The 16,770-nt window shown below is 41.5% G+C and overlaps 1 pseudogene; it reads left to right on the forward strand.

Moving 5' to 3' along the window:
* The first annotated feature begins 8,465 nt into the window (after positions 1-8,465).
* On the forward strand, positions 8,466-11,701 carry LOC133111934 (uncharacterized; annotated as a pseudogene).
* The last annotated feature ends 5,069 nt before the right edge of the window (positions 11,702-16,770 follow it).

Consider the following 16,770-nt stretch of genomic DNA (forward strand, 5'->3'; position numbering starts at 1 on the left):
AGACACCCTTATTTTAAATCTAAACAATATGTTATTTTTACACTTGAGAATGCACTCACACCTGCTTCAAAATGATGCAACTGGTATGTGTAGATGAATAGGCTGTACATATGTAGGCTAATAATGTACTTACATTGAATACATTGTTAGAGCTAGTCTTTAATGATATTTAGCACCCAATTTAATATGGTGTGTTGACATGTGAGAACTACCGAATAATTATCCAGCAAATGCCGGGGCTTACTTGCATTGGAACATATGGGCTTTGAATAAAAGTTTTACAAAATATAAATTATGGCAAATTTCAAAGGTTGTTTCACACATATGGAAAAATAACATTTCCAAAGCAATGATACACATGTTGTCCTATATACATATATTAATCTGACTTACATTATGCACATATATTTCTTCATATTGCCATCTTAATTGAGTTTTTACATACCGCATTCAATTCTCATACATTTCTATCAGCAGTGTGTAACATGCATACATGATTTGTATTACTACAGATTTGTTCCTTGAAACAGGACTGCTTTGGAAGTGCGTATGACTTTTGTGGCCACGATGTCCTCTCAGGTTGTGAGCTTCTCTGAAGCTATCCGAACTGCTCCACAGAACACAATAGATCTGGTATAATGGAGGCTATAAGCAGACTCAATACAATCAATCCTGAGCAGAATTAATTTTATGGACAAAAAGGAAGACTTTCTAAAATGAACTGCACAAAAGGATCAATGTTCTGTCCCTGGAATTGAATGGCCAAGTCAATCTGGTTCAAATGAATCTGATGGCCGTGATGAACTCATTAAAGGGTAAGTATGCCACCCAAGACATGATTGGACAGTTTGTCATACTCAAAACATATTCTGAGGGGGTAGTTTAATTAGAAGATTGAGTTCCACGTCTCATTGGAGAACTGGGGCAAGTTCAATTGGAAAACGCTTTGCTACGGTAGCTGTGTTGAATGATACGTTTCCTCCCAATGGTGTGCAACGTTTTGCAACAGCTTTGAAATATGTCCGCTCCCGTTTGTTGGGTGTGTCGGGAGTGTAGCCTGAATCAATAATGACATTGGCCTATGCTTTAAAGCCAGCAGCATGCCTTCTCAGATGCCATAGCAGCAAACAGTACTACTGAAAACCGTTTATATAAATGTTTTGCTACGTTTTGTGGCTGCTGAACGTGGTCCTGGTCAAACTCAGCGAGACAATTAAGGGTTTACAAAGCAGGCAGTGTCATTAGAATGTGCAATCAGTGGCCACTTTGATGTACACCTGTTCATTAATGCAAATAGCCCACTCACCCTAACCGTGAATCACGTGGCTGGAATTCAAGAATGCAGAATGCAGAAATGGTGGTTCGAACAAATATCAGAAATGGCAAGAGGTGTGATTCCAGCATCTTTGAAAGGGCTGCCTCACTACTGTAAAGTCTGTTTTACAATCAGTGCAGTGATGTGAATGGGCATGGGATAATCTGGCCATATTTAAAAATAGTATGCAATCGCATTTTGTTGTCATTTGACAATTGCAAAGCAAGAGAATGACCTTGAACACATTAACTACGCAATTAAAGCATTCATCGATAGGAAAAGATTTGGACTGGTCAAGTCAGTCACCTGATTTAAATTCAGTTGAGCATGCATTTCACTTCCCTTGATGGAGGCTGAAGAAGGAACCCCCCAAAACAAAAATCAGCTGAAAGCTGCTGCAGAAGAAGATGCATTTTGAAATGGAAGGTGGTCTTTATTTTAATTTTTTTAATAAAGAACTGTTGCTCACTGTTTTTTGGGGGTTTTTTGCACCATTCTTTGCAAACACTAGAGACTAGTGTGCATGAAAATCCCAGGAGATCATCAGATTCTGAGATACTCAAACCACCCTGTCTGCCACCAACAATCATTCCATGGTCAAAGTCCCTTAGATCACATTTTTTCCCCATTCTGATGGTTGATGTGAATATTAACTGAAGCTCCTGACCTGTATCTACATGATTGTATGCATTTCACTGCTGCCACAAAATTGGCTGATTAGATAATCACATTAATAAGTAGGTGTAATAAAGTAAAAATGTTCCTAATAAAGTGCTCAGTGAGTGCATATATTATTTCATTGTTCAATGTACCTTGTCAATGTGCCTAGTCAAGCAGTCAGTCTAAAATGTTATTATTGCAAACATGGATTGTGATAAACAAATCTTAATTTGTCAAATACTAGATGACATATGTAGTGCATGATTTAGCCAGCAGATGCACCGCTGGGTCCAAACATTTCTGACAAAGCTGCTGGCAGGTGCAGGAGGGTAATTAACCCATGCATTATGAAAATAAGGAAATATTATAAATGATTCTGTTTACAGCAGATGTGGAAATCTGCTTGGCTTAATTTGGCTTGTCCACTCTGCAGATTTTTTTTTTTGTTCCCTTTAGTCTACGGCATACATCTCAGTCTGCATGTATAAACAATGTGAAAAAGCCACATTTTTTTAAGACAATAAATCCTCCTCTCAATTTCTTTCAAATGACATGCAATCTGTCTTTAGATGTGAAATGAAACAACATACCAACTCACCATGGGGATAAGTTCCCATGACACTTTTGAAGAGAGGACTTTCATCTTATCACCCAGCTTAAAGGGGCTAATAACTCCCTCGCTCACCACCTCAAACAAATAGACGAGTTTCCTGTTTACAAACAATGAGAATACACATGCAGCTCAGGGGAAGAAACATTTGCTCGCTAAACAAACTCAGTCGTTTAAGCCTCTCCCTCCTCTATATTATTTTACCACCAATAAAAGGGCAGTAAAGTATTTGTAAAACCACAGTTGTGTGTTGTTCTTGAAGGGAGATAAATGTAAGGTTTCACATCAGTTACAACTATGAATTCAGCTATGTGGAATGTTTTTATAAGATTAAATGTCAATATCTAAAGAAAATGATAACTTGAGGATGTAGTCTAGTCTAGGCTAATGCGCTCTGGATATTGTTACCGAAGTTATACATTGGCTGTGTTGACACTGTCAGTTTTTGGGAGTGACATCCACATTCATTTGAGAGTACACCTCAGTCTTGCCTGGTAACCATTTACCCGGGTGGGGCACCATACACACGCACACACACATTGTTAATTGTTTACAAATGTTAGGTGAGACTCTCATATTTGTAAATGTATCATCCTTTTTAATGTAAACTGAATGATGGAGGCATGGGTACATTGCTAATTGTCCCAGTTTATGCAATGGACTGTTCTAGAACACATGGTTATTCAATTGCAGGGGCCACACTGATTGATGGCTGACAGAAACCAGAGGGGATGCATTTTCCTCTGCCCCTAGAGCAGAGACTGCTAGCAGTTCTTTAAACTGAGTGTTTTTTCTGGTTAGATTGCGATTCTGGGAGGCTCTACCAGCATCTCTGGCAAAGAGTTTAAAGGAAAGCTTCTACATAGTCTTGGCTGCTACCCTCCACATATTCCTGGGCAGGTGAGAAGTGAAAAGTAATGCAACGCACTCCTAGTTTATTTGCATAAATGAGTGTAGCCTATAGAATATGCGTTCAACAATTCAACTACGATTCTCATCTAGTTCTGTACGTTCTTTAAAGCTAGTAATTCAGTCTCCAGGGAGAGCGATTATTACTTGTACTAAGTGGCATGTCACGGCATGGCATTTTACAGCAAGTCCTCCTTATTACATTGAAATTAAACATATTTTATTTCTGCATATTATATTCTTTACCATAGTAGTTATCAAAAGAAACTCAAACCCTGATTGATTTATTTGCACAATGATGTGACAGGTGTTTTAATATGTATTATGTATGAAATAAAATATCTAAACCATTAAAATGCTTCTAATCATCAAAGTCTGCTATAGCATAATAGCACCCATTAGACATTGATTCTGATCAAGGAGTATTCAGCTGTATTTACTGAAAGTTGTATTTTGCTTCATACAGACAGTCTGTTAGATAATATGATGAATCTTCCTCATGATTAGACATTCCGAGCACACATTTAATCCATGTGCTCACAACCAGACTGCTTTGTTTTATTATTTATGTTTAGGAACATATTAAGATTTGTACCCTATTTAATCATTAACCCTTGAACATGTATGTATGTCTATGATACACATTTTATATTAATTTAGGATTACTCTGAGAGCACAGTGGAAATATGAAAGCATGATTTGAAAGAGAAGACTCAGCTGGGAAGCAGCCTCATTCTCTCTCTGAGAATTAATACAGCAGATGGGCCTTTTTAAAATATTAACTTAATAACTAAAGAGTATAGCAATCTGCCACGGCATTCTGCAGGTTCTGTGCTACATCAAGAACGCGATTACATTTCTTTCTTACAAAACATGCAAGTTCCTTTTCAATTTCAGTTTAATTTCTGCTCTTTGTAACAAACCTGATTTATTTCCTTCTTCCTGTCTTTTTTGCATACAAGTCATTACTTTATATTCAGAGAATGGAAAATGGAGAGTATATTTCTGTTGGTGGGGGTGAGCGATCCAGTAATGCGGGAACAGCTCATATAGACTGGAAAAGCGAAGGACATATTCAAATAAATAAATAAAGAAATAAATAAACGCAGTGTTGGACACAGAATAATTAGAAGCCAGAAACAGGCTCTGGCTGCAGGCCACACCTTTCAAGGGAATTCAGCAAACAAACAGCCACTAAATCAGGCCACATCAGCGGAGAGGGCTGGGAGATGTTCCTCCACAAAGAATCTCTTTGGGCAAGCTGCGACAGGACGCCGTGGCTGTTAAATGACCCAAAAGTGTCCCCCAGCGCTTTCTTAGCATACGCCCCGCAGAAGAGTGGCTACATCACGTACGGGCCAGTCTGCGCTATGCTAAATTATGCTATTTATCATTTCCCTTTTAATCCCAATGTGAAAACTGGCAGAATGAGTTTGAACAGGAAGGAATGTCAGAAGAAGAAGGTAACACAATTGTTTAAAATGGTTCCGTCGACAAGCTGTTCGTGTTTAATAATCACAGATCCTCTTTAGTCGCAGACAATCATTGCTCAACCAAAACAATAAATGGATAAATTGGTCTCAGTGGTCTAGCAGCATAACAGCTTGCAATAAATGGACAATTTTAATATTTAATTATACAAGGGACTTGGAAAAAAAGAGTCTTTACCCTGAAGAAAAGTCATATTTAGTCATAAGTGTGTCATACAATTCACTGAACAGTTTATTAACTTAAAGTTGTATCTTTGTTGCACAAAATGTAATGGTAGCCATTTTGGCTCCTGTTAAATGTTTAAGTAGTTAAGACAACTTGTGAGATCCCTTAAATATGTAGCAAATATTGTTTTTGATTTGTCATTACCTGTTGGGGTTTTTGACAATTTAGTCTGACAAGAAGATGCACTGAATTCATGTGAATTTGGTCCAGTCATATTTTAATTCAAAGGAAAATAGGCTGTGCAATGTGTAATACGTAATGTGGGAAATTGGAAAGTGGGTTTGTCGTCGATTTCCTTTACAAAATCATGTTATAATCACAATTTCAAGCAACATCTTCAACGTCATATGCAGAGACTCAGACCGGATGCTCTCACACTCCCCCGGTCTGTGATTGCAATCCCCAGCGCCTGGTCTGCAATCGCAAAAATCTCCTCTGCACTCCAGCCAGCTTACAAAAGTTGCCAACCCTGCTATAATACGTCCTAATTAGGGATGTTTCTATGACTCTTAGTTGTGAAATACAACTTCTGCACATGTAGTTGTGTCCTAAAATGTCCATTGTGATTTTCTTTGCAACGCGTGACTGATACGTAAAATGCGAAGGCATTTTGTGTGAAATATGCAATTGACTGAAATAAGTTTCAACATGCGTTTCTCTTTAATCACTAAAAGATGCTAAATTTAGCTACCTGTGACAGGCCTCCAATTCCTTCATGCTTATTCATGCCATTTCTCACAGACAAAGTTCTGAAATAGTATGGAAGTGAAACCTTCAGAGATTAAATGATTTGGAATACAGAGGAACAGCAAGTTTACGGCCTGCTGAACATGTCTGTCAAACTGAAAAATGTGTTCTTAAGAGATATTAGATTTTCACACCTGATTGATTACACAATATCAGCAAGTCCCATCAATTTAGAACAGGCTGTCTGTCTCTTCTGATTCTTTGAGAGATTTCATCATTTCCATCTGAAGGAGGTCTGCTTCGGTTGTATTTCAGTAGTAGACAGTTCATGAATACCTATGACAGAGCCCACTGTGTGCATCTGTCCGAATAATGCAAGTGCACAGCGCTTTGTAATAGAATGGTTAAACTTGCTGGAATTCCAGGGAACTCATCAGAATACAATTTAGGACTAAAATAAAAAATAAACAATAATAATCCAGGGGTTGTGTTCCATGGATTGTACTCAAAATTGACACTTTTGTGTCTACATCTTGGCAAAATAATATGGAAGCACATTGCAATTTTTCAGTGTATGCACAGTGCTGTCCGAAAGTATTTGGACAGTGGTACATTTTCCAGCAGATTGCACATTTATATTAAATCATTAATAGGAGTGCTTTCATTGGACAGTATTTACATCCATATTGGCCATGTTCTCAGCTGTTTCTGATTAGTCAGGTGTCATTCCATTGTGCAGGTATAAGAAAAAAGAAAGAAAGTTTTCAGTATCTCATCTTCATTCTAAGCTTTTGATTTCCTTTGGAGTCTGTTATTGGCATTTGGACCAGATTTATGCCAACGACAGTCAAAGAAGCCATTATACGACTGAAAATATGAAGAAACAATCTGAGATATAGGCCAAACAATAAGCTAATAGCAGTTAGCCCATCAGGATTGTTATCAGGATTAGGATGACACAGGTCAGAGATCATTACATTATGTGAAACACAATTAAAATCCCCCCCCCCCAGTTTTTATCTACCCAACAGCACATCCACTGGCACAAAACTTTAGTAGTGCCTATCAAACTAGCTCCAAGTTATTAAAAGCTTAGCCGACTTCTATAACAACAGGTGGCTCAAATTCTCATCCAATCATTTCCTCCAATATAGTAATTAAGACTATTTTTTGAGCTGGATCGAATCCCACTGAGCTATACCCTCTCTGGCTGGACTAAGAGTATGGGATTATCCTCGGCCAGGTGCAGATGAGAAAATGATTCCTCACAAAAGCCATTGGAGCTAATGGACACCTGCCGGAGGAATGTCACTTGAATATCACACCTTGAGTAATAGTCCTATGGGCCCCCAAGCCTGTCTCTTATTGCAAAGTAATAGAACTATTATCAGTTTCTAAAATTGGGTCATTCTGACCATCCAGGATGTAGGTGACACAGCAGCCGCTTATTCCACCTGGAAGAAAAAAGAAAATCTCCATCAGTTGATGAATATAGGCCTCTTCTGACGGTCAGTGTTTAACTTTTTTTTTTTTTTTTTCTTGAAATGGTGATTGCACGATCATCTGCAGGTTTCACAGCGGAATGCAGTTGTGCCAACTGTTTAAAAAAGATGGATCTGTAGTGTCATTCTAGAAAATGTGCCTGCTGTTTTTTGCAAACTGGGGATTCACATTTTCTGTAATTTAAAAGTATGAAGCAGCTTCAGAGCATTTGCAAGAAGTGAATGAATGTGACAATATGAAAGAGAACCTCCATATACTTATTCAACTGAAAATGCGAATGCTCTACAGACTGAATCAGGAAAAAATGGTACTTACTGTACAGAAAAGTCTGTATAACAATAATTATATGTACACAGACAGACACACAACTTGGTGAACCATAGATATTGTACCTGAAGACCTCGATTTATGATTTAAGAATGGTAATTAACATTGTGGGCTTTTAAAATGGCAATTCACCCCAAATTAAATAAGGCTATGTTTCCACTTACTCAAACAAAGCATGCCAGCATTCTGGGGTGTGCTGTGAACACTGTAAAACAATCCGCAGTACCACCGATGCAGCAGAGAGAGCCTCAAGATGGCTGTGGCTCAAAAGAGGAGAGCCATGGAGTCTTGGTAGCTAGCCATCTGGACACAAGCCGGGGTCTGATCAGCCCCGGTTGGGTCACCTGGTGGAGGGTGTATGATGTTGAAAGACCCGAAACACCCGATGATTCCAGGAACATCACTGAAGATGTGTCCTGTGCATCAGTAGATGTATGGACACAGCAAACCCCTGAGTTGATCAGTGACCGCCAGGAAAGTCTGGATGACAACCACGAAGAGTGTGGTGACTACTGGAGAGTCAGTGACAGCTCGGAGAGACGGCGACTGGGACAGAAAGGGCTGGCACCCCAATCTGTGTCCTCTGAGAGGAGGACGCCCAAACAAGCTACGATTAACTTAATGGAAAAATACCCACAGGGGTGCCCGAGAGGGGGGGAGGATGAGCACCCCAATCAGACGGATATAACGGCAACTGACCCAGGCAACGAACAAACGACTATGAGCAAGCAGTGTATATGCGGCAAAGTCTGCATGAACATCCATGGCTTGAAGATCCACCGAGCAAGGATGAAATGTCCGATGGGACCAGAAGCAACACAACGCACAGGTGTTCAACCTGGTGAGACGCAGGAGGGGCCAGGCCCGGAGTCACCCCACAGTGCCCAGAACCTCCAAGTGTTGCAGACTAATCCCTCAAGCATCAAGTCTGACAGGAGGTGGATCAAATGGCCTGCAGCGAGCATGACTTCACTGTGGAAGCAGTTTGATGACAATGTCGACCAAATTCTGGAGGCGACGGCAAAGGGAGAGGCCGACGGAAAGCTGCAAGTGATGACAACAATCGTTGTCAGCATCGCGGCTGAACGGTTCGGTGAAGAGGAGAAGAAAATCTCCGGAACACCCTACACAAAGAACCAAAGAGCTGTTAAGATCCATAACATCAGGCAGGAGATGAAAACAGTTAAGTCCCAGCACAAGGTGGCAGGAGAAGAGGAGCGCATTGGCCTGGCCCAGCTAATGAGCATCCTAAGGAAAAAGATCACGATTCTCCGCGGAGTAGAGTGGCATCGGAGGCGGCGTCGTGAGAGGGCAGGTAAACGTGCCGCCTTTATCGCCAACCCCTTCAAGTTTATGAAGGACCTTCTGGGGCAGAAGCGCAGTCGGAAACTTGCCTCCTCGCAGGAAGACATAGACCAACATCTCACTCGGACCTACAGCGATCCTGAGAGAGAGCAGGAGTTGGGAGAGTGCAACATCCTCATAGACCCCCCTGAACCGGAAGTGCAGTTCGACAGGTCGGAGCTGCAGCTAAAGGAAGTCAGAGAGGTTGTACGCAAAGCAAGGGCTAGCTCTGCTCCAGGACCAAGTGGCACTTCATACAAAGTGTACAAGAACTGCCCCAAACTCCTACAGCATCTGTGGAAACTCATGCGAGTGTTCTGGAGAAGGGGGAAGATCCCAGAACAATGGCGAGTGGCTGAAGGGGTGTGGATCCCGAAGGAGGAAAACTCCACCCAGCTAGACCAGTTCCGCATCATCTCCCTGCTGTGTGTCGAGGCGAAGGTCTTCTTCAGTGCCATTTCCAGACGGCTGAGCACCTACCTGGTAAAGAACACCTACATCGATACATCAGTCCAGAAGGGTGGCATTGCAGGAATGCCAGGCTGTATGGAACACACCGGTGTGGTGACACAGCTAATCCGGGAGGCCAGAGAGAACAAAGGCAATCTGTCAGTGTTATGGCTCGACCTGGCGAATGCATTCGGCTCCATTCCTCACAAGCTGGTCCAGTTCACTCTGATGAAACATCATGTCCCCAGCAGGTGTAGAGACCTCATCGTGACTACTACAACAACTTCAGGATGAGTGTTTCTTCAGGAGCAACATCATCATCTTGGCACAAGGTGGAAGTCGGCATTATCACAGGGTGCACTATCTCTGTGACGCTGTTCTCCCTTGCCATGAACATGCTCATCAAGTCTGCTGAGCCAGAGTGCAGAGGGCCCCGATCAAAATCCGGTCAATGGCAGCCACCCATCAGGGCATTCATGGATGACCTCACAGTCACGACAGAATCAGTCCCAGGCTGCCGGTGGATTCTGAAGGATCTCGTGAAGCTGGTGGAGTGGGCCCTGATGCGTTTTAAACCAGCCAAATCAAGATCCATGGTGCTGAAGAAAGGGAGGGTGGAGGACAAGGTCCGGTTTAACATCTCAGGCAAAGCCATCCCTACCATCACAGAGAAGCCAATCAAGAGCTTGGGCAAGATTTTTGACAGCTCTCTGAGAGACACATCATCAATTCAGTCCACCTGCACTGAGTTGGATGGCTGGCTGAAAACCGTGGACAAGTCAGGCCTTCCTGGGAAGTTTAAAGCCTGGGTGTACCAGCACGGCATTCTCCCCAGGATCCTGTGGCCCCTCCTTGTCTATGCCTTCCCAATCTCAGCGGTCGAGACCCTGGAGAGGAAGGTCAGCAAACACCTCCGAAGATGGCTTGGGTTACCAAAGAGCCTGAGCAGCATCGTTCTCTATGGGCGTAACAACAAGCTACAGCTGCCCTTTAGATCCTTGGAGGAGGAATTCAAGGTGACGAGAGCCAGAGAAGTGGTGCAGTACAGGGACTCGAGTGACCCAAATGTGGCCAACGCTGGGATCCAAGTGAGGACTGGCAGGAAGTGGAGAGCAGAGGATGCTGTCCAAGAGGCAGAGGCCAGGCTACGTCACAGGAACCTTGTGGGAGTGGTCACACGGGGCCGAGCTGGGCTAGGGTCCTTCCCAACTCCTCAATTGAACACCAGGGGAAAGGAGAGGCGGTTCCTTGTCCAGGAGGAGGTGAGAGCAGCAGAGGAGGAGACAAGATCCTGCAGGGCAGTGGGGATGAAACAACAAGGAGCTTGGACAAGATGGGAGAATGCGATGGAGAGGAAAGTGACCTGGACTGAGCTCTGGAGAGCCGAGCCTCAACGCATAAAATTCCTCATCCAGGCAGTCTACGACGTGCTTCCAAGCCCGTCAAACCTGCACACATGGGGCTTAGCAGAGACATCAGCGTGCCCCTTGTGTTCCAAGCGAGGAACCCTAGAACACATCTTCAGCTGCTGTACCAGGGCACTTGGAGATGGAAGGTACCGTTGGAGGCATGACCAAGTCCTTAAGACCATTGCTGAAGCCATCAGCGCTGGACTTCTGTGGGCAAAGCAGTTCCGACCCTCCAAGAGAACCATCTCCTTTGTCAGAGCTGGGGAGCAGGCAACCCCTGCCAGAAGAACATCTGCTGGCATCCTGCAAGAGACTGGCAGCTGCTGGTGGACCTCGAACGACAGCCACATTGCTGCTACCACCCTGCGGCCAGACATTGTCCTCGTGTCTGAGTCCACCAAACAAGCGGTGATGCTGGAGCTGACGGTCCCATGGGAAGATCGCTTGGAAGAAGCCTTTGAGAGGAAACTCTCCAAGTATGCGGGACTGGTCAGTGATTGTCAGCAGGCTGGGTGGAGAGCAAGGTGTCTTCCAGTGGAGGTCGGATGCAGGGGTTTCGCAGCCCGTTCTTTAGCCAGAGCCTTCAGTAGCTTAGGCATCGTGGGAGAGAGGAAGAGGAGAGCCATCCGCAGTACCACCGATGCGGCAGAGAGAGCCTCAAGATGGCTGTGGCTCAAAAGAGGAGAGCCATGGAGTCATGGTAGCTAGCCATCTGGACACAAGCCGGGGTCTGATCAGCCCCGGTTGGGTCCCCTGGAGGAGGGTGTATGATGTTGAAAGACCCGAAACACCCGATGATTCCAGGAACTGAACACTGAAGATGTGTCCAGAGGCATCAGTAGATGTATGTACACAGTGACACCCCAGAGTACTTATGTGCTTTGCGCAGATATATACAATTGGCTTACTTTGGTAGAAGTAGTAGTTTCCGATGAAACCATGCATTACAAGGTCTGTGGATGTCCGTGAGTAATTGTGGCATTACATTTGGAAACAGAAGGTAGGTTTTTCTAATGTCAAATTTCGACACTTCGATTTCCACAAAAATGCTGAGGTCATTTTATCAGGGTAACCTGCAGCAGATATCTCGATGGAGAGATACATTTCCACTTACCTGGAGAGCTATTCATTTTTGGGTGAATTGCCTCTTTAGCAAATGTCATGATCTCCCCCACCCAAGTAAATCTTAAAATGTACTTGCATGACATCAGGTACGATAAGTGTCAATCTGATTCATCCCTGGACTGCTCGTTTTCCTCAGTAAAACCTCAGTACAACCTTCACTCGCTTTACTGCAGTCAGCCAAACACATGCACCGGTACCTAATGCTTTTTCATGACCTGTGTTATTACACCATGAAAGTGATGTCATATATAGACATTAACTGTGTATTACATTGTAAGAGTAATAATTTGTAAGTTAAATCAAGCATTACATTTTTAAAATAAATTTTTTATCACAAGAAACCAAAAACCTGCATCATGAATTATTTTCAGGGTGTTGGCTTTCTATGAACAATGGGCTAATATGCATCTATGCGCTGCACAATCAAACAATATTTCAGTCAGAACCTGTGTTCACTAAATTACGTCACTGATGTTTTCACTATTCTTATGCGATTTCATTCATAAAGAATACCCAGAAAGTTTACCTAAATTGATTAACTTAAAAGATAAAGGAAACATACATGCATCATGTCATAGTTGCATTGATAAACAGTGTAAGGAATGTACAATGTAATGCATAGGCTATTCACTACACTGCTATCATGCCGATTATTTTTCCAATTGTGTTCTGCAAGCTAGCCTACTTCCATAAAAATAATTTTCCGTCTTTTGAATGGATTTACAGTCTCAGTATAATAGCTAAAATACTTTCAGTAATTTAATGAGTGCATCACTGAGTTCCAAAAGATTATTTGGCTTCTACCAATTTAAATGGGATGTCTCTGAATAATATAAATATGATGTCAGAAACTAGCATGCAAGGTAATGAATATATTTGCGAATATGTTTATTGATTATAATGCTTAATCACTTAGGTGACAGTTTTGTAAAGAGTACAAATGTCTCCCTGCAATGTTTAGAAGGATGGGAGCATTTTCATTCATAACAGGTGATCGGTGTAGGTAGAACAGCCATTTTCACATATACAGTACGTAGTCACCAATCGCTGGCAACTTTATCTCTATGTACTACCGGTAGGGCCCTCTTTGCCTCCAGAACAGCCTGAAGTCTTTTCAGCATCAATTCTACCAGGTACAGGAAGCATTACTTAGGGGTTTTGGTCAATGCTGACTCGATGCATGACTCAGTTCCAAACATTCATACTGCAAACCTGCTGTTCCACATCATCCCGGCCTGTAGCGTAGTGGTTAAGGTAAATGACTGGGACCCGCAAGGTTGGTGGTTCGATCCCCGGTGTAGCCACAATAAGATCTGAACAGCCGTTGGGCTCTTGAGCAAGGCCCTTAACCCTGCATTGCTCCAGGAGAGGATTGTCTCCTGCTTAGTCTAATCAACTGTATGTCACTCTGGATAAGAGCTCTTCCAAATTAATATATCTATATATATAATATCCCAAAGGTGCTCTACTGGATTGAGAGCTGTGGAGTGTGCAGGCCATTGAACTAAAGTCACAGTCATGTTCACGGAACCAGCTTGGACCATAATCGGTCATGGACTTCAACAAAGCTTTGAAAATGCAGAGGAATACAAGATAGATTATATAAGATTAATTACATGCAATTACAGGAGAAAATATGAAGTGGCACCATGTCAAACATGAACATTAACCAGATCCCAGTACATGCCTTCATTGCGGATTTAGAGAGGTGGATGACGACTCCCTATCATTGTTATGTTACATTACCTTACATAATCATCAAAGCATGATACACTGTAAGGATGGGGAGGGGGGTCTAGATCCCGAACCCATGACTATTTGTGAATGGGTACCAGTTAGACTAGTGTGCCTTGACTGATATAGACCTGCATACATGTAGTGGGGTTTCACAGGAATACCTGTATATATGGAAACACTAAATCCGTAAGATTAAAAGGACTGAATCAGCAGTGAGCACCGTCACCTATATCAGCTATTCAGTGATCATGTTCAATTTACAGAAAGGCACTTCTGGGAGGTTGGAAGTACTGTATGTGTCATGGCATTACAATGCATCAGTGCTTCACTTGAAGACTGGATTATATCATTTTCTATTTTGTGGGCATTTATAATGCCAAATGTACGCCTTGCGTGTGTGGTTTCAATGATTGCTGAATATAAATAATACTCTCACTATGCAATTTCCTTGGATGGAAAGCTCTAATGTAATCATAAGCATAAAGACAAAAATGACACATATGCATCTGCATGTGTAAGGATTATTGCAAGGATTTTGAAAGCAGTGGTTTACATGAGGTAGACCTAATTCAATACCAGACAGCCGATAGTATATTCAGGCTTATGCAAATATGAAATAATCAGACTTTACGGTCTATCAGAGGGCTGAGCCCTTGTGCTCTTGTCCTTTTAGAATTCCATCAAATTAATTGAGAAGAGGGCAAAGGCCTTGACCTACAGTTATCATTAAAGTGCAGAGCCTGACACACAACTTTGTGCATTACATGTGAGGGCAACATTCTGGGCTGAAATGAGAAAAGGTCACAGAAAAGTTCAACTGCAAGTCATTTATAATGGGAAGTTCTGGGATTGCTTGCAGGTTTTAATACTTGCGGCTAGAGGAAATGGTTTGCACTCAAATGCAAAGATTATGGGTGTAGCATATGTTTTTAATGCATGGCGTTACTCTACATGGTGCTAATCCTATAAAATACACCCTAATGAATGATAGATTAAGGTACAGTTTTAGGCAAGTGATGATTACTTTATGCCGTTTAACAAGTCAAACATTCACTTACAGGCATGATAAGCCCTGGAGAGTAGTATATTATTAAAACCTAGGGAGATATGAAAGTTGTATTACCCTAGTGTGTTGCATAGCACTCATTTTACTGCATGATATTATTTTACAGCTGGAGGGTCAAAGCAACTGAAGATGCACTGATGACTGCTTGAATCCTGGCCTGGGTGTGAAAAGTTTAACAGAAAAGCTTGATGACAGATATGCCTACAGTTTAAAGCTTTGTGTAGAATCAGGAAATTATTCCATATATTTAAACCGATCAAAAAAGTATAATAATTGCGCCTCTTCCCCATCAAGTAAAATAGCAGATAGTCCTTAAATTATAATAATATAGCCTCCACTTCAATGTTCTTGTATTAATGTCTAACAATGCATTATATCTACTCATAAACATTAGGTATGTGATTTTTATTTTTACATTTTAAAACCACCATATACTAGACACACATTGATTATTTAGCAAAATTAGCATTTAGTCTGTAGTTACAATCAGGAAATATAAAAATCTATACAGCATTGCAACCCTCATACCAGATATGTGCTGGTGGGGGTTGAGGCTTGACATAAATGGCAACAGCATGAGCTCTGTCAATCTCCATAATATGCTTCTGCTTAAACACCAGGGATTTCACCTTCTGACCTGTTTATCTAATCAAAACATTTAGTTCCACTCCACTCCTATTAATTACAGTGGTGATATACAGGGGGGGATTGGCATCACCAATGCGTGTAATGCACACCTGTCATCTTGGGAATGAACTAAAATTTACCTCACTTCCCTCTTCCTCTGAGAATGGCTCCAAGAGGACCTAAGCTAATACATCTTCAGTATTTTTCATGTTATATGACCTGAAGAGGAAGGCACTCTATCACACAGAAAGGCTTTTTCCTCTGTGCCTTCAGCGGTCCGCACCTTAATATGTTGAGGGAACGTTTCTAATAATGTTTTGAGGTGTGTTTGTTTTGTGGAAATGGTTTCATACATCATTTTGATTGGGGTTCCAATGCTGGCGGTTGGTTTAAAGGAATATTATCTTAAACATTATCTACCAGATAATACTTTCGCAAGTACCTTCACAGCAAGGCCATTTTCTTTAAAAACCACGGTCTTGATCATTGATTTAATTCCGTTTAATTTCCAGCACAACACAAGGTCTTCATAGCATTTCAATCATGTGGCGCAGCCTGATAAACAACACTTGTTTGTACCGACTCGACTTTTCTCTCTGGAAAGGTCTATATACGCATCTGATAATGTGCCAAGTACTGTGAGGATCCTCTGGTGTTTGTCATTATCGGGATGTTTATATGGTTTGAGACATTTTCAACAAGCGAGCAGTATCATATTATAGGAATTACAGAGATATATTATTATTGCTGTTCTACAGCAGTAGGGAATATACAGTATAAGAAGCAGTCTTAACTCAAATCAGAAAATGATTGACAAAAGTGTTGGTGCTGCATTGTTAGTTTGATTGAAGTTTGAGAAAATAGCGTCACTTCAAAAGATTTTTTGCCTTCATAAATTTTAATTCAAATTAAAATAGGAAAATAGGAATTGCTAGTAGGGTTTTGAAATATGTAGGAACATAATACACATGGTAGCGATTGGCCATAAATTGCATTTTTTCCCATAAATATACACTCATTATCCCATAATTCCAAAGTGAAAACATGCTTAGACATTTTGGAAAATGTATTAACATAAGAAACTGAAATCTCTAAGTTACATGCGTATACAGTCCCTTTGCTGTGGCACTCAAAATCTCGTTTGCTTTAATTACCCTTGAGATGTATTCATTTTCGTTATTATGGGTTATTGAGTGTAGATGGATGGGCAAAAATGACAACTTTATCAAAAAAAAAAAGTGAATGGGGTCTGAATACTTTCTGAAGCCACTGTATGAAAACAAGG

Source organism: Conger conger, chromosome 15 (genome assembly GCF_963514075.1).
Source record: "Conger conger chromosome 15, fConCon1.1, whole genome shotgun sequence".
Classification (NCBI taxonomy): Eukaryota; Metazoa; Chordata; class Actinopteri; order Anguilliformes; family Congridae; genus Conger; species Conger conger.